Here is a 24,794-nt window from a genome sequence, read left to right as displayed (position 1 = left end):
TTTTTTTTTAAAACCACTTAATGAGAGCCGGAAGGTTGAAGCTCAGCTTTATTTAGTTGAGGACAACACCAGGCAGGGGCACACAGACAGACACCTTTAGTAGGCCGGAAAAGCCTATTGCATTTTTTAAAATGGTAATTTGGAGCAGAAGGTTGAAGCTCAGCTTTATTTAGTTGAGGGCAACACCAGGGAGGGGCAGAAGCCGTTAGTAGGCCCTAACCACCATTTTTTTTTTTTTAAACCACTTAATGAGAGCCGGAAGGTTGAAGCTCAGCTTTATTTAGTTGAGGACAACACCAGGCAGGGGCACACAGACAGACACCTTTAGTAGGCCGGAAAAGCCTATTGCATTTTTTAAAATGGTAATTTGGAGCAGAAGGTTGAAGCTCAGCTTTATTTAGTTGAGGGCAACACCAGGGAGGGGCAGAAGCCGTTAGTAGGCCCTAACCAAAGTTGAAGGCCAAATGCAGTTTAATTTCTGATACTATAGGCCGAAAGCCAGAAGGTGGAAGCTCCGATTTAGACAGTGGAGGACAATTTGAATTAGGGACTGCAGACAGACTTAGTAGGCTGTCCCCTGTGGACCATGCATCCACCACATTAACCCATTGCGCCGTAATGGACACGTAATCTTCCGTGGCCATGCCTACAGGTCCATGCGTCTGTTGTCAGGTGCACCTTTGTACTCACAGATTGCCAGAGTGCATGGACAATGCGGTCTTCTACATGCTGGTGGAGGGTTGGGATGGCTTTTCTCGCAAAAGAAGTGTCGACTGGTTAGCTTGTAGCGTGGTACAGCGTAGTCCATCATGGCCTTATTAATAGTAAATAAAATATATAACTAGGCTCTATGAACTTTTAAATAGGTTCCAGGGGTACACGGGCAGCATTGGTGTGGTCAGTGGAGGAGTATTGCAAGTAGGGGCTGCAGACAGGCTATCAAAGGCCTAAAATAACAAACAGTAGGCAGTCATGGCAGTTTTACATCGGTTACATGGATACACAGGCAGGCACTCCAGGCAGCATTGTGGTCAGTGGAGGAGTATTGCAAGTAGGGGCCGCAGACAGGCTATCAAAGGCCTAAAATAACAAACAGTAGGCAGTCATGGCAGTTTTACATCGGTTACATGGATACACAGGCAGGCACTCCAGGCAGCATTGTGGTCAGTGGAGGAGTATTGCAAGTAGGGGCCGCAGACAGGCTATCAAAGGCCTAAAATAACAAACAGTAGGCAGTCATGGCAGTTTTACATCGGTTACATGGATACACAGGCAGGCACTCCAGGCAGCATTGTGGTCAGTGGAGGAGTATTGCAAGTAGGGGCCGCAGACAGGCTATCAAAGGCCTAAAATAACAAACAGTAGGCAGTCATGGCAGTTTTACATCGGTTACATGGATACACAGGCAGGCACTCCAGGCAGCATTGTGGTCAGTGGAGGAGTATTGCAAGTAGGGGCCGCAGACAGGCTATCAAAGGCCTAAAATAACAAACAATAGGCTCATTGCAGTTTTACAGCGGTTACATGGATAGACGGGCAGGCAGCTTGGTGGTGAGTGGAGGAGTATTTAAAGTAGGGACCGCAGACAGGCTATCAAAGGCCTAACATAACAAACAATAGGCTCATGGCAGTTTTACAGAGGTTACATGGATACACGGGCAGGCAGCTTGGTGGTCAGTGGAGGAGTATTTAAAGTAGGGACCGCAGACAGGCTTCAAAGGCCTAACATAAGAAAATGGGCTGGCTGTAGGCACTTTATAATTGGTTCCAGGGGTACACGGGCAGCAGTGGTCTGGCCAGTGGAGGACTAGTGGAAGGCGGGACCGCAGACAGGCTTCAAAGGCCTAACATAAAAAAATGGGCTGGCTGTAGGCACTTTATAATTGGTTCCAGGGGTACACGGGCAGCAGTGGTCTGGTCAGTGGAGGACTAGTGGAAGGAGGGACCGCAGACAGGCTTCAAAGGCCTAACATAAAAAAATGGGCTGGCTGTAGGCACTTTATAATTGGTTCCAGGGGTACACGGGCAGCAGTGGTCTGGCCAGTGGAGGACTAGTGGAAGGAGGGACCGCAGACAGGCTTCAAAGGCCTAACATAAAAAAATGGGCTGGCTGTAGGCACTTTATAATTGGTTCCAGGGGTACACGGGCAGCAGTGGTCTGGCCAGTGGAGGACTAGTGGAAGGAGGGACCGCAGACAGGCTTCAAAGGCCTAACATAAAAAATGGGCTGGCTGTAGGCACTTTATAATTGGTTCCAGGGGTACACGGGCAGCAGTGGTCTGGTCAGTGGAGGACTAGTGGAAGGAGGGACCGCAGACAGGCTTCAAAGGCCTAACATAAAAAAATGGGCTGGCTGTAGGCACTTTATAATTGGTTCCAGGGGTACACGGGCAGCAGTGGTCTGGTCAGTGGAGGACTAGTGGAAGGAGGGACCGCAGACAGGCTTCAAAGGCCTAACATAAAAAAATGGGCTGGCTGTAGGCACTTTATAATTGGTTCCAGGGGTACACGGGCAGCAGTGGTCTGGTCAGTGGAGGACTAGTGGAAGGAGGGACCGCAGACAGGCTTCAAAGGCCTAAAATAACAAACAATAGGCTCATGGCAGTTTTACAGCGGTTACATGGATACACGGGCAGGCAGCTTGGTGGTCAGTGGAGGAGTATTTAAAGTAGGGACCGCAGACAGGCTTCAAAGGCCTAACATAAGAAAATGGGCTGGCTGTAGGCACTTTATAATTGGTTCCAGGGGTACACGGGCAGCAGTGGTCTGGTCAGTGGAGGACTAGTGGAAGGAGGGACCGCAGACAGGCTTCAAAGGCCTAAAATAACAAACAATAGGCTCATGGCAGTTTTACAGCGGTTACATGGATACACGGGCAGCTTGGTGGTGAGTGGAGGAGTAGTGCAAGGAGTGTCTGTCCCAGTACTCCCAAAATATAAATAGATGTTAATGTCTCGCAAAACAACCAAAACAAAAAAAAAGGTGGCATACTTAGGTACAGGGGTGGGCTCATCTGCTGAGTTTCTGACATAGTAATTTGGCAGTAACTATTTAATGGTGCCAATATAGGACACAGACACAGACTACTTTAAGTTGCATCATAGATGTCTACAAATTTGTATTGTCAGTGCCAGACATTGAATGATGTCAGCGAATAGACTAAAGATTGGTGGAGCTGTGCGACATAATTTTGCATGTGGTAGAGCACATTTTGAGCTGGGGTAGGGGGGAACTCTCTAGAGGCCGGCGGGACCGCCCCAGGGCCCCTCATGTTACAACGGTGTGTCTGACGTTGGGTGCGCACCACCACCGCCAGAGACACTACATTGTACTATGAGGGACCCAGTAGCAATGCCGTCAACCAAAAGCGAGCACACCCACCTCTTCAGACAAACAGCAGTCTCACGGGTGCTTGCGCCAAGTCGCGATACCACGGCCCCGTGTGGGGAGTTTGGCCATTTAGGGAGGTGTAAACATGTCGTATGCTGTACAATCAGCTGCAGCAAATTAGACATTAGAAAAGTAATTCACAGGCAAGAGCCTTTCATAGGAAAGCTAGGTGTCGGCCGGGCAAGGTGGGGCAAAAGATTTCGAAATCCAGTTGTGGTTCATTTTAATGAATGTTAGATCGTCAACATTTTGGGTAGCCAGACGAGTCCTTTTTTCGGTTAATATTGAACCTGCAGCACTGAATACTCTTTCTGATAGGACACTTGCTGCCGGGCAAGCAAGCTCCTGCAATGCATATTCTGCCAATTCTGGCCAGGTGTCTAATTTGGAGGCCCAGTAATCAAATGGGAATGACGGTTGAGGGAGAACATCGATAAGGGATGAAAAATAGTTAGTAACCATACTGGACAAATGTTGTCTCCTGTCACTTTCAATTGATGCAGCAGTACCTGTCCTGTCTGCGGTCATAGCAAAATCACTCCACAACCTGGTCAGAAAACCCCTCTGTCCAACGCCACTTCTGATGTGTGCACCCCTAACACTCCTAGTCTGCTGCCCCCTGGAGCTCGTGTGAGAACGATCACGTGCGCTGTGTGCTGGGAATGCCTGAAGCAAACGGTCAACAAGAGTTGATTGTTTGGTTGCTAATATTAGTTCCAAGTTCTCATGTGGCATAATATTTTGCAATTTGCCTTTATAGCGTGGATCAAGGAGGCAGGCCAACCAGTAATCGTCATCGTTCATCATTTTCGTAATGCGTGTGTCCCTTTTTAGGATACGTAAGGCATAATCCGCCATGTGGGCCAAAGTTCCAGTTGTCAAATCTCCGGTTGTGATTGGTTGAGGGGCAGTTGCAGGCAAATCTACGTCACTTGTGTCCCTCAAAAAACCAGAACCCGGCCGTGACACGCAACCAATTTCCTGTGCCCCCGGGAAAGGTTCGGCATTAAAAATATACTCATCCCCATCATCCTCCTCGTCCTCCACCTCCTCTTCGCCCGCTACCTCGTCCTGTACACTGCCCTGACCAGACAATGGCTGACTGTCATCAAGGCTTTCCTCTTCCTCTGGTGCAGACGCCTGCTCCTTTATGTGCGTCAAACTTTGCATCAGCAGACGCATTAGGGGGATGCTCATGCTTATTACGGCGTTGTCTGCACTAACCAGCCGTGTGCATTCCTCAAAACACTGAAGGACTTGACACATGTCTTGTATCTTAGACCACTGCACACCTGACAACTCCATGTCTGCCATCCTACTGCCTGCCCGTGTATCCTCCCACAAATAAATAACAGCACGCCTCTGTTCGCACAGTCTCTGAAGCATGTGCAGTGTTGAGTTCCACCTTGTTGCAACGTCTATGATTAGGCGATGCTGGGGAAGGTTCAAAGACCGCTGATAGGTCTGCATACGGCTGGCGTGTACAGGCGAACGTCGGATATGTGAGCAAAGTGCACGCACTTTGAGGAGCAGGTCGGAGAACCCAGGATAAGTTTTCAATAAGCACTGCACCACCAGGTTTAAGGTGTGAGCCAGGCAAGGAATGTGTTTCAGTTGGGAAAGGGAGATGGCAGCCATGAAATTCCTTCCGTTATCACTCACTACCTTGCCTGCCTCAAGATCTACTGTGCCCAGCCACGACTGCGTTTCTTGTTGCAAGAACTCGGACAGAACTTCCGCGGTGTGTCTGTTGTCGCCCAAGCACTTCATAGCCAATACAGCCTGCTGACGCTTGGCAGTAGCTGGCCCATAATGGGACAACTGGTGTGCAACAGTGTCATCTGCCGATGGAGTGGTTGGCAGACTGCGTTCTGTGGAAGAGCTGTAGCTTCTGCAGGAGGACGAGGAGGAGGAGGAGGAGGGGGTGCGAACGCCTACAGCCAACTGTTTCCTAGACCGTGGGCTAGGCACAACTGTCCCTAAAGTGATGTCGCCTGTGGACCCTGCATCCACCACATTCACCCAGTGTGCCGTGATGGACACATAACGTCCCTGGCCATGCCTACTGGTCCATGCATCTGTAGTCAGGTGCACCTTTGTACTCACAGATTGCCTGAGTGCATGGACGATGCGCTGTTTAACATGCTGGTGCAGGGCTGGGATGGCTTTTCTGGAAAAAAAGTGTCGACTGGGTAGCTCGTATCGTGGTTCAGCGTACTCCATCAGGGCTTTGAAAGCTTCGCTTTCAACTAACCGGTAGGGCATCATCTCTAACGAAATTAGTCTAGCTATGTGGGCGTTAAAACACTGTGTACGCGGATGCGAGGATAAGTACTTCCTTTTTCTAACCAGAGTCTCATGTAGGGTGAGCTGGACTGGAGAGCTGGAGATCGTGGAACTTTCGGGTGTGCCGGTGTACATGGCAGACTGAGAGACGGTTGGAGACGGTATTGTTTCCGCCGGTGCCCTAGATGCAATATTTCCTCCTACAAAACTGGTGATTCCCTGACCCTGACTGCTTTTGGCTGGCAAAGAAACCTGCACAGATACTGCCGGTGGTGCGGAAAATGGTGGCCTTACAGTGACGGAAGGGATGTTGCGTTGCTGACTAGCTTCATTGGCCGAGGGTGCTACAACCTTGAGGGACGTTTGGTAGTTAGTCCAGGCTTGAAAATGCATGGTGGTTAAGTGTCTATGCATGCAACTAGTATTTAGACTTTTCAGATTCTGACCTCTGCTTAAGCTAGTTGAACATTTTTGACAGATGACTTTGCGCTGATCAGTTGGATGTTGTTTAAAAAAATGCCAGACTGCACTCTTCCTAGACTCGGATCCCTTTTCAGGGATTGCAGACTGAGCTTTAACCGGATGGCAACGCTGTGCTCCAACAGGTTTTGGCTTTGACACGCGTTTTGGGCCAGATACGGGCCCGGCAGATGGAACCTGTTGCGATGTTGATGCCTGCTGCGGCCCCTCCTCCACCTCCGCTTCTGAACTACTGCCGCCTGCACCCTGTTCCCCCAATGGCTGCCAATCGGGGTCAATAACTGGGTCATCTATTACCTCCTCTTCGAGCTCGTGTGCAACTTCGTCTGTGTCACTGTGTCGGTCGGTGGTATAGCGTTCGTGGCGGGGCAACATAGTCTCATCAGGGTCTGATTGTGGATCTGTACCCTGAGAGGGCAATGTGGTGGTCTGAGTCAAAGGAGCAGCATAGTACTCTGGCTGTGGCTGTGCATCAGTGCACTCCATGTCAGAATATACTTGTAATGGGCATGGCCTGTTAAATGTTTCACTTTCTAAGCGAGGGACGGTATGTGTAAAGAGCTCCATGGAGTGACCCGTTGTGTCGCCTGCTGCATCCTTCTCTCTTTTTGTAGTTTTTGCTGAGGAGGACAAGGAAGCGACTTGTCCCTGACCGTGAACATCCACAAGCGACGCGCTGCTTTTACATTTACCAGTTTCGGAAGAGGAGGCAAAAGAGCTAGAGGCTGAGTCTGCAATGTAAGCCAAAACTTGCTGTTGCTGCTCCGCCTTTAAAAGCGGTTTTCCTACTCCCAGAAAAGAGAGCGTTCGAGGCCTTGTGTAGCCTGACGACGAAACTGGCTCCACAGCTCCAGACTTAGGTGGAATATTTTTATCCCCACGACCACCTGATGCTCCACTACCACTACCATCATTACCAGCTGACAATGAACGCCCACGACGACCTCTTGCACCAGACTTCCTCATTGTTTTAAAATCTTAACCAAAGTAACTTTATTTGTTGCTGTCAAACAACTTACACGGTGAGCTATAACTTCAGTATGATTTCAATATCCCTTAACAGGTTGGTGAGACCACAAGGAAAATCAGGCACAATGTTACACACTCTGTTTTCTGTGGCACAAAATCACAGAGATGACACACACGCAGGACTGTCACTCAAGCACTAATGTCAATATTAATCTCCCACCTAATTTATTTATTTTTTTTTCTCAGGGAGACTTTAGAAACCAAATAATATTAAAAAAAAAAAAAAAAAAAAAAGGCTTTCTATGGCCCACAATTAGAGAGAGAGAGGTGGCACACCCAGGAGTCAAGACTGGCGCACAAGCTGAAAGGGCAATATTACTCTCCCACTGTTTTTTTAAGTTTTTTTTTTATTTCAGGGAGACTTTAGAAACCAAATAATATTAAAAAAACCAAAAAAAAAAATAGCCTTTCTATGGCCCACTGAATGAGAGAGAGAGGTGGCACACCCAGGAGTCAAGACTGGCACACAAGCTGAAAGGGCAATATTACTCTCCCACTGTTTTTTTATGTATTTTTTGTTTTTTAAGGGAGACTTTAGAAACCCAATAATATTAAAAAAAAAATATAAATAGGCTTTCTATGGCCCACTGAATGAGAGGGAGAGAGGTGGCACACCCAGGAGTCAAGACTGGCACACAAGCTGAAAGGGCAATATTACTCTCCCACTGTTTTTTTATGTTTTTTTTTTTTTTTCAGGGAGACTTTAGAAACCAAATAATAAGAAAAAAAATAAATAAATAAATAGGCTTTCTATAGCCCACTGAATGAGAGATAGCACACACAGCAGTGGCACACAAGCCCTGACTGAGGCCAATATTTTTCTCCCACTGATTGATGTAGTGTTTTTGTGTTGAGGTAGATTTTAGAACACAAATCAAGGAAAAAAAAAAAAATGCTTTCTATGGCCCACTGAATGAGAGAGAGGTGGCACACCCAGGAGTCAAGACTGGCACACAAGCTGAAAGGGCAATATTACTCTCCCACTGTTTTTTTATGTATTTTTTGTTTTTTAAGGGAGACTTTAGAAACCCAATAATATTTAAAAAAAAAAATAAATAGGCTTTCTATGGCCCACTGAATGAGAGGGAGAGAGGTGGCACACCCAGGAGTCAAGCCTGGCACACAAGCTGAAAGGGCAATATTACTCTCCCACTGTTTTTTTATGTATTTTTTGTTTTTTAAGGGAGACTTTAGAAACCCAATAATATTTAAAAAAATAAATAAATAGGCTTTCTATGGCCCACTGAATGAGAGGGAGAGAGGTGGCACACCCAGGAGTCAAGACTGGCACACAAGCTGAAAGGGCAATATTACTCTCCCACTGTTTTTTTATGTTTTTTTTTTTTTTTTCAGGGAGACTTTAGAAACCAAATAATATTAAAAAAAACAAAAAAAAAAATAGCCTTTCTATGGCCCACTGAATGAGAGAGAGAGGTGGCACACCCAGGAGTCAAGACTGGCACACAAGCTGAAAGGGCAATATTACTCTCCCACTGTTTTTTTTATGTATTTTTTGTTTTTTTCAGGGAGACTTTAGAAACCAAATAATATTAAAAAAACCAAAAAAAAAATAGCCTTTCTATGGCCCACTGAATGAGAGAGAGAGGTGGCACACCCAGGAGTCAAGACTGGCACACAAGCTGAAAGGGCAATATTACTCTCCCACTGTTTTTTTATGTATTTTTTGTTTTTTTCAGGGAGACTTTAGAAACCAAATAATATTAAAAAAAACAAAAAAAAAATAGCCTTTCTATGGCCCACTGAATGAGAGAGAGAGGTGGCACACCCAGGAGTCAAGACTGGCACACAAGCTGAAAGGGCAATATTACTCTCCCACTGTTTTTTTAGGTTTTTTTTTTTTTTTCAGGGAGACTTTAGAAACCAAATAATATTAAAAAAAAAAAAAAAAAAAATAGGCTTTCTATAGCCCACTGAATGAGAGATAGCACACACAGCAGTGGCACACAAGCCCTGACTGAGGCCAATATTTTTCTCCCACTGATTGATGTAGTGTTTTTGTGTTGAGGTAGAATTTAGAACACAAATCACGAAAAAAATAAATAGGCTTTCTATGGCCCACTCAGTGAGAGATGGCACACACAGGGATGGCACTGTAGCAGAAATGCCAATCTTAATCTCCCACAAAAAAAACAAAAAAAAAACAGGGACTGTCCTACAATTACTATCTCCCTGCAGTAATCTAAGCCAGGTATGGCAGGCAGCAATAGGAGTGGACTGATGCACAAATTAAATAAAAAGTGTGGACAAACAAAAAAGATAGCTGTGCAGAAAGGAAGGAACAAGAGGATATGTGCTTTGAAAAAAGCAGTTGGTTTCCACAGTGGCGTACACACAGCAATACAGCTATCACGGAGCCTTCTAGGGCAGCCCAATGAGCTACAGCGCTGAGGGGAAAAAAAAAAAAAAATAGCTTCCACAGTCCCTGCACACCGAAGGTGGTGTTGGACAGTGGAAATCGCTGCAGCACAAGCGGTTTGGTGGTTAGTGGACCCTGCCTAACGCTCTCCCTGCTTCTGACGAAGCGGCAGCAACCTGTCCCTAAGCTCAGATCAGCAGCAGTAAGATGGCGGTCGGCGGGAACGCCCCTTTATAGCCCCTGTGACGCCGCAGACAGCAAGCCAATCACTGCAATGCCCTTCTCTAAGATGGTGGGGACCAGGATCTATGTCATCACGCTGCCCACACTCTGCGTTCACCTTCATTGGCTGAGAAATGGCGCTTTTCGCGTCATTGAAACGCGACTTTGGCGCGAAAGTCGCGTACCGCATGGCCGACAAGCACAGGGGTCGGATCGGGTTTCATGAGACGCCGACTTAGCCAAAAGTCGGCGACTTTTGAAAATGATCGACCCGTTTCGCTCAACCCTAGTCGTGGCTGTTTTGCCACGACCAATCAGCGACTTGGATTACATGACAGACAGAGGCCGCGACCAATGAATATCCGTGACAGACAGACAGACAGAAGGACGGAAGTGACCCTTGGACAATTATATAGTAGATACTACAACAAGAAAGACAAGGAACTGACCGCGACCATCAATGGGGGGCAAACAACATCTACAGTGTATTATTACTTAATTTGTATTCTGCATTCAAACCATCAGGTTTTAGTGTCTTGAGTCTAAAAATCCATTCAAGTTCTTTGGTTTTTAGTATCTTAGTCCTATCCCCACCCCAGCTGAGCGGTGGGACATGATCGATGATCGATGATTTTTTTTCTGTATGTACGCTTTCGACAAAATGCTTGGGAACGGGCAAGTCAAGCCTTTTTTTTCTAATTGTGTATCTATGATGGTTAATGCGAGTTTTAAAATCACATGTGGTTTCACCTATGTACCACAGGTTGCATGGACACTAACAGATACACAACAAACTCGGATGTACATGTCAAGTAGTGGTTTATGGTGTACTTCTTTCTAGATATGGGGTGTTGAAACAAGAACCTTTTAACATACTTGTGCAATTAATGCAAATCAATCATGGAAAACCACCCATCACCAGTTTACCTTTCATATAGGTCTGTATTTTTGTTCTCCTGCCAATATCAGACTGTACAAGTCTATCTTTTATGCTTTTTGCTCTCTTAAAGGAAATGATGGGAGGTGATTGATACTCTTCTATATTAGGAAAACATTTACCCAGCATGGTGCCTAATAATTTTGATTATGCAAATTGTCTCTTCAGAGAGGAAGAGAACTAGAACTCTAGTGCCACCTATTGGAAGGTAGCAATCCTACAAGTCAATGTCGACCCTTTAACGAGCCTTGTGACATGACTAAGGATAATAGCCAAACCAGAATCTCAATTTGCAGACACTGTGTTCGGGGTACTGCCCCTCGTCAGTGCAAAGTGATCTGGTTTGGCTGTGTGAGAGGCGTCCGACCGATATCCCAAAAGTATCGTTTTTCCTTGCTGAGATTGACATGCTAAGCATGCCGAGATGATGAGACTTAAAGCTGCAATGCTCCTCTGGGAAATATGCTAAGAGAACTAGAACGCTAGTGCCACCCATTGGAAGGTAGCAATCCTACAAGTCAATATCGACCCTTTAACAAGCCTTGTCTCATGACTTAGGATAATAGCCAAACCAGAATCTCAATTTGCTGACACTGTGTTTTGGGGTACCGTGTCTGCAAATTGAGATTTAATTAAACTGATAGGTCTTGATTTTGAAAGGCACACACCTGTCTATATAAGACCTCACAGCTCACAGTGAATGTCAGACCAAATGAGAATCATGAGGTCAAAGGAACTGGCCAAGGAGCTCAGAATTGAGGCAAGGCACAGATCTGGCCAATGTTACCAAAATAATTTCTGCAGTACGCACGGTTCTTAAGAGCACAGTGGCCTCCATAATAATGGAAGAAGTTTGGGACCACAGAAGTCTTCCTAGACCTGGCCGTCCAGCCAAACTGAACAATCATGGCAGAAGAGCCTTAGTGAGAGAGGTAAAGAAGAACCCCAAGATCACTGTGGCTGAGCTCCAGAGATGCAGTAGGGAGATGGGAGAAAGTTCCACAAAATCAACTATCACTGCAGCCCGCAACCAATCGGGCCTTTATGGCAGAGTGGCCTGACAGAAGCCTCTCCTCAGTGCAAGTCATATGAAAGCCTGCATAGAGTTTGCTAAAAAAAACACCTGAAAGACTCCCAGACTATGAGAAATATGATTCTCTGGTCTGATGAGAGGAAGATAGACCTTTTTGGTGACAATTCTAAGGGGTATGTGTGGAGAAAACTAGGCACTGTTCATCACCTGCCCAATACAATCCCAACAGTTAAACATGGTGGCGGCAGTATCATGCTATGGGGGTGTTTTTCAGCTGCAGGGACAGGATGACTGGTTGACATTGAAGGAAACAAGAATGTGGCCAAGTACAGAGATATCCTGAATGAAAACTTCTTCCAGAGTGCTCTGGACCTCAGACTTGACCGAAGGTTCACCTTCCAACAAGACAATGACCCTAAACACACAGCTAAAATAACAAAGGAGTGGCTTCAGAACAACTCTGTGACCATTCTTGACTGACCCAGGCAGAGCCCTGACCGAAACACAATTAACCATCTCTGGAAAGACCTGAAAATGGCTGTCCACCAACATTCACCATCCAACCTGACGGAACTGGAGAGGATCTGCAAGGAAGAATGGCAGAGGATCCCTAAATCCAGGTGTGAAAAACTTGTTGCATCATTCCCAAAGAGACTCATGGCTGTACTAGCTCAAAAGGGTGCTTCTACTCAATACTGAGCAAAGGGTCTGAATACTTATGACCATGTGATATTTCAGTTTTCCTTTTTTAATAAAGTTGCAAACATTTCAAAATTTTAGTTTTTTTTTCAGTTAAGACGAGGTGCAGAGTGTACATTAATGAGAAAAAAATGAACTTTTTTGAATTTACCAAATGGCTGCAATGAAACAAAGTGAAAAATTTAAAGGGGTCTGAATACTTTCCATACCCACTGTAGTTGAAAATGAAATGATCTCTAAAAGGGTTAACCCCTTAACCCTCAAGGGTGGTTTGCATGTTAATGACCGGGCCAATTTTTACAATTCTGACCACTGTCCCTTTATGAGGTTATAACTCTGGAACGCTTGCATGGATCCCAGTGATTCTGACAAAATTTTCTCGTGACATATTGTACTTCATGTTAGTGGTAAAATTTCCTTGACATTACTTGCATTTATTTGTGAAAAAAAACGTACATTTTGCAAAAATTTTGAAAATTTTGCAAATTTCCAACTTTGAATTTTCATGCCCTTAAATCACAGAGATATGTCACACAAAATACTTAATAAGTAACATTTCCCACATGTCTACTTTACATCAGCACAATTTTGGAACCCACATTTTTTTTTTGTTAGGGAGTTATAAGTGTTAAAATCTGACCAGCAATTTCTCATTTTTACAATACCATTTTTTTTAGGGACCACATCACATTTGAAGTCCCTTTGAGGGGTCTATATGATAGAAAATACCCAAGTGTGACATCATTCTAAAAACTGCACCCCTCAATGTGCTCAAAATCACATTCAAGAAGTTTATTAACCCTTGAGGTGTTTCACAGGAATTTTTGAAATGTTTAAAAAAAATGAGCATTTAACTTTTTTTCACAATCAAATTTAATTCAGATCCAATTTGTTTTATTTTACCAAGGGTAACAGTAGAAATTAGACCCCAAACATTGTTGTGCAATTTGTCCTGAGTATGCTGATACCCAATATGTGGGGGTAAACCACTGTTTGGGCGCATGGCAGAGCTCGGAAGGGAAGGAGCGCCGTTTGACTTTTCAATGCAAAACTGACTGGAATTGAGATAGGAAGCCATGTCGCGTTCAGAGAGCCCCTGATGAGCCTAAACAGTGAAACCCTCCTCAAGTACACCATTTTGGAAAGTAGACTCCCTAAGGAACTTATCTAGGTGTGTGGTGAGCACTTTGAACCCCCAAGTGCTTCACAGAAGTTTATAATATAGAGCCTTAAAAATACAAAATCATATTTTTTCACAAACGATTTTTCGCCCCCAATTTTTTATTTTCCAAAGAGTAACAGGAGAAATTGGACACCAAAAGTTGTAGTCCAATTTGTCCTGAGTACGCTGATACCCCATATGTGGGGGGAACCATCGTTTGGGCGCATGGCAGAGCTGGGAATGGAAGGAGCGCTGTTTGGAATGCAGACTTAGATGGAATGGTCTGCGGGCATCACGTTGCGTTTGTAGAGCCCCTGATGTACCTAAACAGTAGAAACCCCCCAAGTAGCCCCATGTTGGAAACTAGACCCCCAAGGAACTTATCTAGATGTGTTGTGAGAACTTTGAACCCCCAAGTGTTTCACTACAGTTTATAACGCAGAGCTGTGAAAATAAAATCTTTTTTTCTCCACAAAAATTATATTTTAGCCCCCAGGTTTGCATTTTCCCAAGGGTAACAAGAGACATATTACCCGAAAAGTTGTTGTCCAATTTGTCCTGAGTACGCTGATACCCCATATGTTGGGGTAAACCCCTGTTTGGGCGTACGGGAGAGCTCGGAAGGGAAGTAGCACTGTTTTACTTTTTCAATGCAGAATTGGCTGGAATTGAGATCAGATGCCATGTCGCATTTGGAGAGCCCCTGATGTGCCTAAACAGTGGAAACCCCCCAATTCTAACTCCAACCCTAACCCCAACACACTCCTAACCCTAATCCTAACCATAATCCTAACCACACCCCTAACCTGAACATGCCCCTAACCCTAATCCCAACTGTTGTGATCCGCTTTTTGGCTCCCCTGGTGGTGGCTGGTGGTACTGGAGACTTGTGTGTGCTTTTCTGCCTCAGCTCACCTGCTTCCATCAGTTTTGGGAGTTCCCTATTTAGCCTTGCTCTCCAGTCACTTCCTTGCCGGTCATCATTGTAACCTGAGTCATTCAGTTGCATGTTCCTGCTACTAGTCTGCTGATCAGCTAAGTGGACTCTTGTCCTTATTGTTTTGTTTTTCTTGTCCAGTTTACAGTTTTGTCAATTCCTGTTACTGGAAGCTCTTGTGGACTGAAATTGCCACTCCTGTGTCATGAGTTGACACAGGAGTCTTAAAGTAATTTCAGGATGGGTTTTTGAAAGGGTTTTTCAGCTGACCGTGAAGTCCTCTTTTGTATCCTTCCTCTATCTAGTAAGTGGACCTCGCTTTGCTAAATCTACCTTCATACTGTGTATGTCTTTTCCTCTGAACTCACCGTTAATATACGTGGGGGCTACTATCATCTTTGGGGAATTTCTCTAGAGGTAAGCCAGGTCTGTTCCTTCCTCTTCCAGGCGTAGTTAGTTCTCCGGCTGGCGCATGGCATCTAGGCAGCCGTAGGAATGCTTCCTGGCTACTGTTAGTTGTGTGGTAGATTTAGGTCACGGTCAGCTTGAGTTTCCATCACCCGAGAGCTAGTCTGTTATTTTTGTGTTTCTGATGTTCCCATTCCATTGGGGAATCATGACAGTATGACCGGCCGCTGTTAAAGTAATTGGCAGAAGAAAGGAGAGTAAAAGAAGTCTGTAGATTTTTTTTTTTTTTCCTCTCATGTTTGCTACTTAGTTGGCTCAGTTGTATTTCTGCTCTATTTACAGCCTTGCCTTTCTCTCCTTCTAATCCTTGAATGGCTCTGATCTCTCCGGTTTAAGGATGGACCCTCAGAGTTTGGCTGCAGGTTTAAATAATCTTGCTACGAAGGTTCAGAATTTACAAGATTATGTTATACGTACTCCTATTTCTGAACCTAAGATTCCTACACCAGAGGTATTTTCCGGAGATAGATCTCGGTTTCTGAATTTCAAATGTAATTGTAAATTATTCCTTTCTCTCAGACCTCACTCCTCTGGAGATCCTGTTCAGCAGGTTAAGATTGTGATTTCTTTGCTGCGAGGTGACCCTCAAAATTGGGCATTTTCATTGACACCAGGGGATCCTGCGTTGCTCAATGTGGATGCGTTTTTTCTGGCTTTAGGGTTGCTGTATGAGGAACCTAATTTGGAGATTCAAGCTGAAAAAGCTTTAATAGCCCTGTCTCAAGGGCAAGATGAAGCTGAGATATACTGCCAAAAATTTCGTAAATGGTCTGTGCTTACTCAGTGGAATGAGTGTGCCCTAGCGGCAAATTTCAGAGAGGGCCTTTCTGATGCCGTTAAGGATGTCATGGTGGGGTTTGCTACGTCCACAGGTCTGAATGAGTCCATGACAATGGCGATTCAGATTGATCGGCGTTTGCGGGAGCGCAAACCCGTGCACCATTTGGCGGTATCTTCTGAAGGGACGCCAGAGAAAATGCAATGTGACAGAATTCTGTCAAGAAGCGAGCGGCAGAATTATAGGCGCAAAAATGGCTTGTGCTTCTACTGTGGTGATTCCGCGCATGTTATATCAGCATGCTCTAAACGTACTAGGAAGGTTGACAAGTCTGTTTCTATTGGCACTTTACAGTCTAAATTTCTTCTGTCTGTAACTCTGATTTGTTCATTATCAGTTATTACCATGGATGCCTATGTGGACTCTGGCGCCGCTCTGAGTCTCATGGATTGGTCCTTCGCCAGGTGCTGTGGGTTTGATTTGGAGCCTCTGGAAGTTCCTATACCTCTGAAGGGTATTGATTCTACACCTCTGGCTTGTAATAGACCACAGTTCTGGACGCAAGTGACTATGCGTATGACTCCAGACCATCAGGAGATGATTCGCTTCCTCGTGTTGTATAATTTACATGATGTTTTAGCGCTTGGATTACCATGGTTACAATCTCATAACCCAGTACTGGACTGGAAAACTATGTCTGTGTTAAGCTGGGGATGTCGGGGGGCTCATGGGGACATACCTTTGGTTTCTATCTCGTCATCTATTCCCTCTGAGATTCCTGCATTTTTGTCGGATTTTGGGGATATTTTTGAAGAGCCTAAAATTGGTTCTCTCCCTCCCCACAGAGAGTGTGATTGCGCCATAGATCTGATTCCAGGCAGTAAATTTCCAAAGGGTCGTTTGTTTAACCTATCTGTACCTGAGCATGCTGCCATGCGAGAGTATGTTAAGGAGTCCCTGGAAAAGGGACATATTCGTCCTTCTTCATCACCTTTAGGAGCTGGGTTTTTCTTTGTCTCTAAAAAGGATGGCTCGCTGAGGCCTTGTATTGATTATCGACTCCTGAATAAAATTACTGTAAAATATCAGTATCCGTTGCCGCTGCTTACTGATTTGTTTGCTCGCATAAGGGGGGCTAAGTGGTTCTCCAAGATTGATCTCCGTGGGGTGTATAATTTGGTGCGAATTAAGCAAGGGGATGAGTGGAAAACCGCATTTAATACGCCTGAGGGCCACTTTGAGTATTTAGTAATGCCTTTCGGCCTTTCTAATGCGCCTTCAGTTTTTCAGTCCTTTATGCATGATATTTTCCGTGAATATCTGGATAAATTTATGATTGTGTATTTGGACGATATTTTGATTTTTTCTGAGGACTGGGAGTCTCATGTTCAGCAGGTCAGGAGGGTTTTTCAGGTCTTGCGGGAGAATTCTCTGTGTGTAAAGGGTTCTAAGTGTGTTTTTGGGGTTCAAAAGATTTCCTTTTTGGGGTACATTTTTTCCCCTTCTTCTGTTGAGATGGACCCTGTCAAGGTTCGGGCTATTTGTGACTGGACGCAGCCTACTTCTCTAAAGGGTCTTCAGAAGTTCTTGGGCTTTGCTAATTTTTATCGTCGATTTATAACTGGTTTTTCTGGTGTTGCTAAGCCTCTTACGGATTTGACTAAGAAGGGTGCTGATGTTGCCAATTGGTCCTCTGCCGCTGTGGAGGCCTTTCGGGAACTTAAGCGCCGCTTTTCGTCTGCCCCTGTGTTGCGCCAGCCCGATGTCTCTCTCCCCTTTCAGGTTGAGGTCGATGCTTCCGAGATCGGAGCGGGGGCGGTTTTGTCGCAGAAAAGTTCCGATTGCTCAGTGATGAGACCTTGTGCGTTCTTTTCTCGAAAATTTTCTGCCGCCGAAAGAAATTATGATGTCGGTAATCGGGAGCTTTTGGCCATGAAGTGGGCATTTGAGGAGTGGCGTCATTGGCTTGAGGGTGCTAGACATCAGGTGGTGGTTTTGACTGATCACAAGAATCTGATTTATCTTGAGTCTGCCAGGCGCCTGAATCCTAGACAGGCGCGCTGGTCGTTGTTTTTCTCTCGGTTTAATTTTGTGGTCTCATATCTACCAGGTTCTAAGAATGTGAAGGCGGATGCCCTTTCTAGGAGTTTTGAGCCTGATTCCCCTGGTGATTCGGAACCTACAGGTATCCTTAAGGATGGGGTGATATTATCCGCTATTTCCCCAGATCTGCGACGTGCTTTGCAAGAGTTTCAGGCGGATAGACCTGATCGCTGTCCACCTGGTAGACTGTTTGTTCCTGATGATTGGACCAGTAGAGTCATCTCGGAGGTTCATTCTTCTACGCTGGCGGGTCATCCTGGAATTTTTGGTACTAGGGATTTGGTGGCTAGATCCTTCTGGTGGCCATCTCTGTCTCGTGATGTGCGTGTTTTTGTGCAGTCTTGTGATGTGTGTGCTCGGGCCAAGCCTTGTTGTTCTAGGGCTAGCGGGTTGTTGTTGCCCTTGCCTATTCCGAAGAGGCCTTGGACGCACATCTCGATGGACTTTATTTCTGATCTTCCTGTCTCTCAGAGGATGTCTGTTATCTGGGTGGTGTGTGACCGTTTTTCTAAGATGGTTCATTTGGTGCCATTGCCGAAGTTGCCTTCCTCGTCTGAGTTGGTTCCTTTGTTTTTTCAAAATGTGGTTCGCTTGCATGGTATTCCTGAAAATATCGTTTCTGATAGGGGTACCCAGTTCGTTTCTAGATTTTGGCGGGCATTCTGTGCCAGGTTGGGCATTGATTTGTCTTTTTCGTCTGCCTTCCATCCTCAGACTAATGGCCAGACGGAGCGAACTAATCAAACTTTGGAGACGTATTTGAGGTGTTTTGTGTCTGCGGATCAGGATGATTGGGTTGCCTTTTTGCCGTTGGCGGAGTTTGCTCTTAATAATCGGGCCAGTTCTGCCACTTTGGTTTCCCCTTTCTTTTGCAATTCGGGGTTTCATCCCCGTTTTTCTTCTGGTCAGGTGGAGTCTTCGGATTGTCCTGGAGTAGATGTTGTGGTGGATCGGTTGTATCGGATTTGGGAACAAGTGGTGGACAATTTGAATTTGTCCCAGGAGAGGACTCAGCGGTTTGCTAACCGCCAGCGTCGGGTTGGTCCTCGCCTTCGTGTTGGGGACTTGGTGTGGTTGTCTTCCCGTTTTGTCCCAATGAGGGTTTCTTCTCCTAAATTTAAGCCTCGGTTCATCGGTCCCTATAGGATTTTGGAGATTATTAACCCTGTTTCCTTTCGTTTGGACCTTCCGGCATCTTTCGCTATCCATAATGTGTTCCATCGGTCGTTGTTGCGGAGATACGAGGTGCCGGTGGTTCCTTCTGCTGGGCCTCCTGCTCCTGTGCTGGTTGAGGGTGAATTGGAATACGTTATAGAGAAGATCTTGGACTCCCGTATTTCCAGGCGGAGACTCCAGTACCTGGTTAAATGGAAGGGCTATGGTCAGGAAGATAATTCTTGGGTAACTGCCTCTGATGTTCATGCCTCGGATTTGGTTCGTGCCTTTCATAGGGCTCATCCAGGTCGCCCTGGCGGTTCTTGTGAGGGTTCGGTGCCCCCTCCTTAAGGGGGGGTACTGTTGTGATCCGCTTTTTGGCTCCCCTGGTGGTGGCTGGTGGTACTGGAGACTTGTGTGTGCTTTTCTGCCTCAGCTCACCTGCTTCCATCAGTTTTGGGAGTTCCCTATTTAGCCTTGCTCTCCAGTCACTTCCTTGCCGGTCATCATTGTAACCTGAGTCATTCAGTTGCATGTTCCTGCTACTAGTCTGCTGATCAGCTAAGTGGACTCTTGTCCTTATTGTTTTGTTTTTCTTGTCCAGTTTACAGTTTTGTCATTTCCTGTTACTGGAAGCTCTTGTGGACTGAAATTGCCACTCCTGTGTCATGAGTTGACACAGGAGTCTTAAAGTAATTTCAGGATGGGTTTTTGAAAGGGTTTTTCAGCTGACCGTGAAGTCCTCTTTTGTATCCTTCCTCTATCTAGTAAGTGGACCTCGCTTTGCTAAATCTACCTTCATACTGTGTATGTCTTTTCCTCTGAACTCACCGTTAATATACGTGGGGGCTACTATCATCTTTGGGGAATTTCTCTAGAGGTAAGCCAGGTCTGTTCCTTCCTCTTCCAGGCGTAGTTAGTTCTCCGGCTGGCGCATGGCATCTAGGCAGCCGTAGGAATGCTTCCTGGCTACTGTTAGTTGTGTGGTAGATTTAGGTCACGGTCAGCTTGAGTTTCCATCACCCGAGAGCTAGTCTGTTATTTTTGTGTTTCTGATGTTCCCATGCCATTGGGGAATCATGACACCCAACCCCAACCACACCCCTAACCTCAAGACACCCCTAACCCTAATCCCAACCCTCACCATACCCTAACTCCAACACACTCCTAACCCTATTCTCAACCATAGCCCTAACCACACCCCCAACCCTGACACACCCCTAACCCTAATCCCAACAGTAAATGTAATCCAAAACCTAACCCTAACTTTAGCCCCAACCCTAACCCTAACTTTATCCCAAACCCTAATTTTAGCCCCTACCCTAACCCTAATGGGAAAATAGAAATAAATACTTTTTTTTAATTTTATTATTTTTCCCTAACTAAGGCAGTGATAAAGGGGGGTTTGATTTACTATTTATAGCAGGTTTTTATATCGAATTTTTATGTTTAGAAGCTGTCACACATTAAAAGACGCTTTTCATTGCAAAAAATTGTTTTTGCGTTACCACATTTTGAGAGCTATAATTATTCCATATTTTGGTCCACAGAGTCATGTAAGGTCTTGTTTTTTGTGGGCCGAGTTGACATTTTTATTGGTACCATCTTTGGGCACATGACATTTTTTGATCGCTTTTTATTCCGATTTTTGTTAGTCAGAATGAACAAAAACCAGCAATTCATGAATTTCATTGGGGGGGGGGCATTTATACCGTTCCGTTTGGTAAAATTGATAAAGCAGTTTTATTCTTCGGGTCAGTACGATTACAGCAATACCACATTTATATTTTTTATATGTTTTGGCGCTTTTATAGAATAAAAACTTTTATAGAAAAAATAATTATTTTTGAATCGCTTTATTCTGAGGGCTATAACTTTTTTATTTTTTTTGCTGATGATTGCTGTATGGTGGCTCTTTTTTGTGGGATAAGATGGCGTTTTCAGCAGTACAAGGATTATTTATATCCATCTTTTTGATCGCGTGTTATTCCACTTTTTGTTTGGCGGTATGATGATACAGCATTGTTTTTTGCCTCTTTTTTTATAGTGTTCACTGAAGGGGTTAACTAGTGGGACAGTTTTATAGGTCGGGTCATTACGGACGCGATGATACTAAACATGTGTACTTTTATTTTTATTTACATAAAGAAATGTATTTATTGGAACAATATACGGTATATTTTTTTTCAATATTAAGGAATTTTTATTTTTTTTTACATGTTAATTTTTTTTTTTTTACTTTTTTACTTTTTTACATTGTCCCAGGGTGGGACATCATGGTATACTGTCAGATCGCTAATCTGACACTTTGCACAGCACTGTGTCAGATCACAATCAGCAGGCGCTTACAAGCCACCTCCCTGCAGGACCCGGAAGGAGCCCCGCTGCCATCTTGGATCCGGGGCCTGCAGGGACGAGGACGGAGGAGACGCTCGGAACAACGCAATCCCGTGCCTAGCTGAATGTAGCCTGCTCGGGAGCGCCACTCGTACTATTCTTTCTCAAGACCCCACGCTCGACGGGACAGATATCAACTACATTATCTCTTAATACGCCATTTACAGAATACCCAAACCCTGCAAGGGATCTTCCTAAATTTACTATTATTCACTTGCTAAGTGACCTTTTTGATAAAGACTCGGGACGAGACGAAACATCAGCTTAAACTTCTGGTCGCCTTCTGCATTATTGAATCTTATGTTTAATGTAGCATAAATAAATTCCACTATCTTTGCATTATATACTCCCAGAGTGTGCGATGTATACTATTTTTATTGTAGCAGCCAAACCGGTCATACTGAAGGATGTTGCAGGCAGCAGATCGCTCTCCATGGCGTCTCCAGACTCTGTCACGTCTGTCATGTGTGCTCAGTGTGAACCTGCTTTCATATGTGAATAGCACAGTGCACCAGTGGCGAATTTATCTTTATTTATATATTTATCAATCCTGTCATTCTGTGGCAAATGCCAAGCGTCCTGCATGGTGTTGAGCTGTGAGCACAACCACCATCTGTGGACGTCGGGCACTCAGTCCATCCTCATGGAGTCGGTTTCTAACCATTTGAGCAGACACAGGCACATTTATGGCCTGCTGGAGGTCATTTTGCAGGGCTCTGGCAGTGCTCCTCCTGTTGCTCCTTGCAAAAAGGCTGAGGTAGCAGTTCTGCTGCTAGGTTGATGCCCTCCTATGGCCCCCTCCATGTATTCTGGTGTACTGTCATGTCTCCTGGTAGTGCCTCCAGCCTCTGGACACTACGCTGACACACACAGCAAACCTTCTTGCCACAGCTCGCATTAATGTGCCATCCTGGATGAGCTGCACTACCTGAGCCACTTGTGTGGATTGTAGATTCCGTCTCATGCTACTATGAGTGTGAAAGCACACTCAACATTCAAAAGTGACCAAAACATCAGCCAGAAAGCATTAGTACTGAGATGTGGTCTGTGGTCCCCACCTGAAGAACCACTCCTTTATTGAGTGTGTATTGATAATTGCCAATAATTTCCATCTGTTGTCTATTCCATTTGCACAACAGCATGTGAAATTGATTGTCAAACAGTGTTGCTTCCTAAGTGGACAGTTTGATTTCACAGAAGTTTTACTTACTTGGAGTTACATTCTGTTGTTTAAGTGTTCCATTTATTTTTTTGAGCAGTGTATATTCCTATTTGTGTAAATAGTGGAGAAAAAAAGTATTTGATACACTGCCGACTTTGCAAGTTTTCCCACCTACAAAGAATGGAGAGGTCTGTAATTTTTATCGTAGGTGCACTTTAACTGTGAGAGACAGAATTTAAAAATAAAAACCAGAAAATTACATTGTATGATTTTTAAATAACTATCTTGCATTTTATTGCATGTAAACTGGAATTCTCAAGGTGATCTGCGGTGAAGTCACTGAGCTTGAACTGCAGTAACTTAGTCACTGACTTTTTCCCTTGGTGCTGAGGTCACTGCAATTCAGCCTAGCTGGTAACGCAGCCTCAGTGACCTGTAGTAACAATGATGATGTCACCGCTAGTCACAGCAGCTCATTCATCAGTGGTTCGGAGCCTGGAAGGATGCATCTTGGCACTGTCCAGGTTGAAAACTATTAATCCCCAGACATGGATTACGGACGGCGTGGGACAGAATGACAGAGAGGTGAGGGATATAGTTGTTTTTTATTTTTGGTTTATTACAGGAGATGAGAGATTCAGTGGAATTAAGTGAGTATAACTGTGTTTTTTATTTTTAAATAATAATGGAAAAGTATATTTTGTTTTATTTGTAATAAAATACTTTATTCAATAAAACTTGCAATAAAACTATAGGATTAGTAATGGATAGAAGTCTTATAGACACTTCTCCATTAGTAATCCATGGTCTTGATGTCACCAGACAATACAAAGGTGACATCAACTCCACAAATATGAATCCCTCTTGCCAATGCTACAGGGTAAGTGGGAAGAGCCAGGCAAGTGCCAGAATTTTTAGCATCTAACAGATGTGCCTTTTCTGGGTGGCTGCGGGCTGCTAGTTTTAGGCTGGAGGGGTCAATATCCTTGGCCCCTTACCAGCCTGAGAATACCAGCCCCCAGCTGTCAGCTTTAGTAAGGCTGTTTGTCAAAAATGGGGGGACTCCACACCAATTTTTTATTAATTTATTTAAATAATTAAAAAAAAACAGCATGAGGACCCCTCTTGATGCTGACAGCTGAGGGTTGCAGCCTCCAGCTGTCAGTTTTGCCTGGCTGGTTAAAAATATACAGGGGAACCCAAGCTGTTTTTTTCATTTATTTATAGCTCAGGTGGAGAGCGAGGAATACTCCCATCAGCCGCTTCTGCTGTCACTCTTGTTAGCAGCAGCAGGTGTAGGGTAGGTGAATGGAAGTTATAGTCCCAAAAGCTGCCACCTGCTGTCATTGTTCTCACTTGAATTCAACTCTCAGAATTCTCCCCTGCTCGTGCTCATCGCCAGCAGAGCAGGGGAGAATAATGTGAGTCATCTTCGGCACCTGGCATCGGCTTACTGTATCGCTGCTTCTCTGGTGCCTGCTGTGTGATACTGATGCAGTACACGGGCGGCAAATGGTTGCCACACGTGTGCCACACATTGACACTGACATCTCCGATACCGTTTTGACGTTAGCGCGAGCGCGTGTGAAAATTTCTAATGGCGCTCGCACTGATGTCAATTAGGTGAAGTGAGTTCATTGGCTGTGAACTCCCAGGACCTTTCTGACGGCACCAAGAACGTTCTCACGATCGTGGTGATGTCAGACAGGTTAAAGGATTTCACCATGAGATACTGGGCAGCGGCAGTCGCTGTATACTCGCATCATGCAACCATGCATTCTGCCATCTAGATGTTGCAGACCTAGACCCGTCGCGGGACAAATGGATTATTATCTTCTCTGTGGAAAGGTGCGGAATATTGTTGTTTTTTATTTTAATTCTCTTCCAGGAGACAATGGCGTCACTGGAATGGGCAATGCAGTAAGTATGGTTTAATTAAGATTTATTAAAGGAGTCTGTGTCATTCTTTCAATTAAAGGACTTTTTTCTCTGTGTGTATGTTTTTATACAATATGACTATGGGGTTAGTAATGGGGGTGTCTTATAGACGTCTCTCCATTACTAACCTCGGGTGACATCAACCCCCTCAACTATCACCCCACTTGCCACCGCTACAAGGTAAGTGGGAAGAGTTAAGCTAAGTGCCAGAATTGGTGCATGTTATAGATGCGCCTTTTCT

Source organism: Ranitomeya variabilis, chromosome 5, assembly GCF_051348905.1.
Source record: "Ranitomeya variabilis isolate aRanVar5 chromosome 5, aRanVar5.hap1, whole genome shotgun sequence".
NCBI lineage: Eukaryota > Metazoa > Chordata > Amphibia > Anura > Dendrobatidae > Ranitomeya > Ranitomeya variabilis.
Note: the sequence above shows the minus strand (reverse complement) of the source record.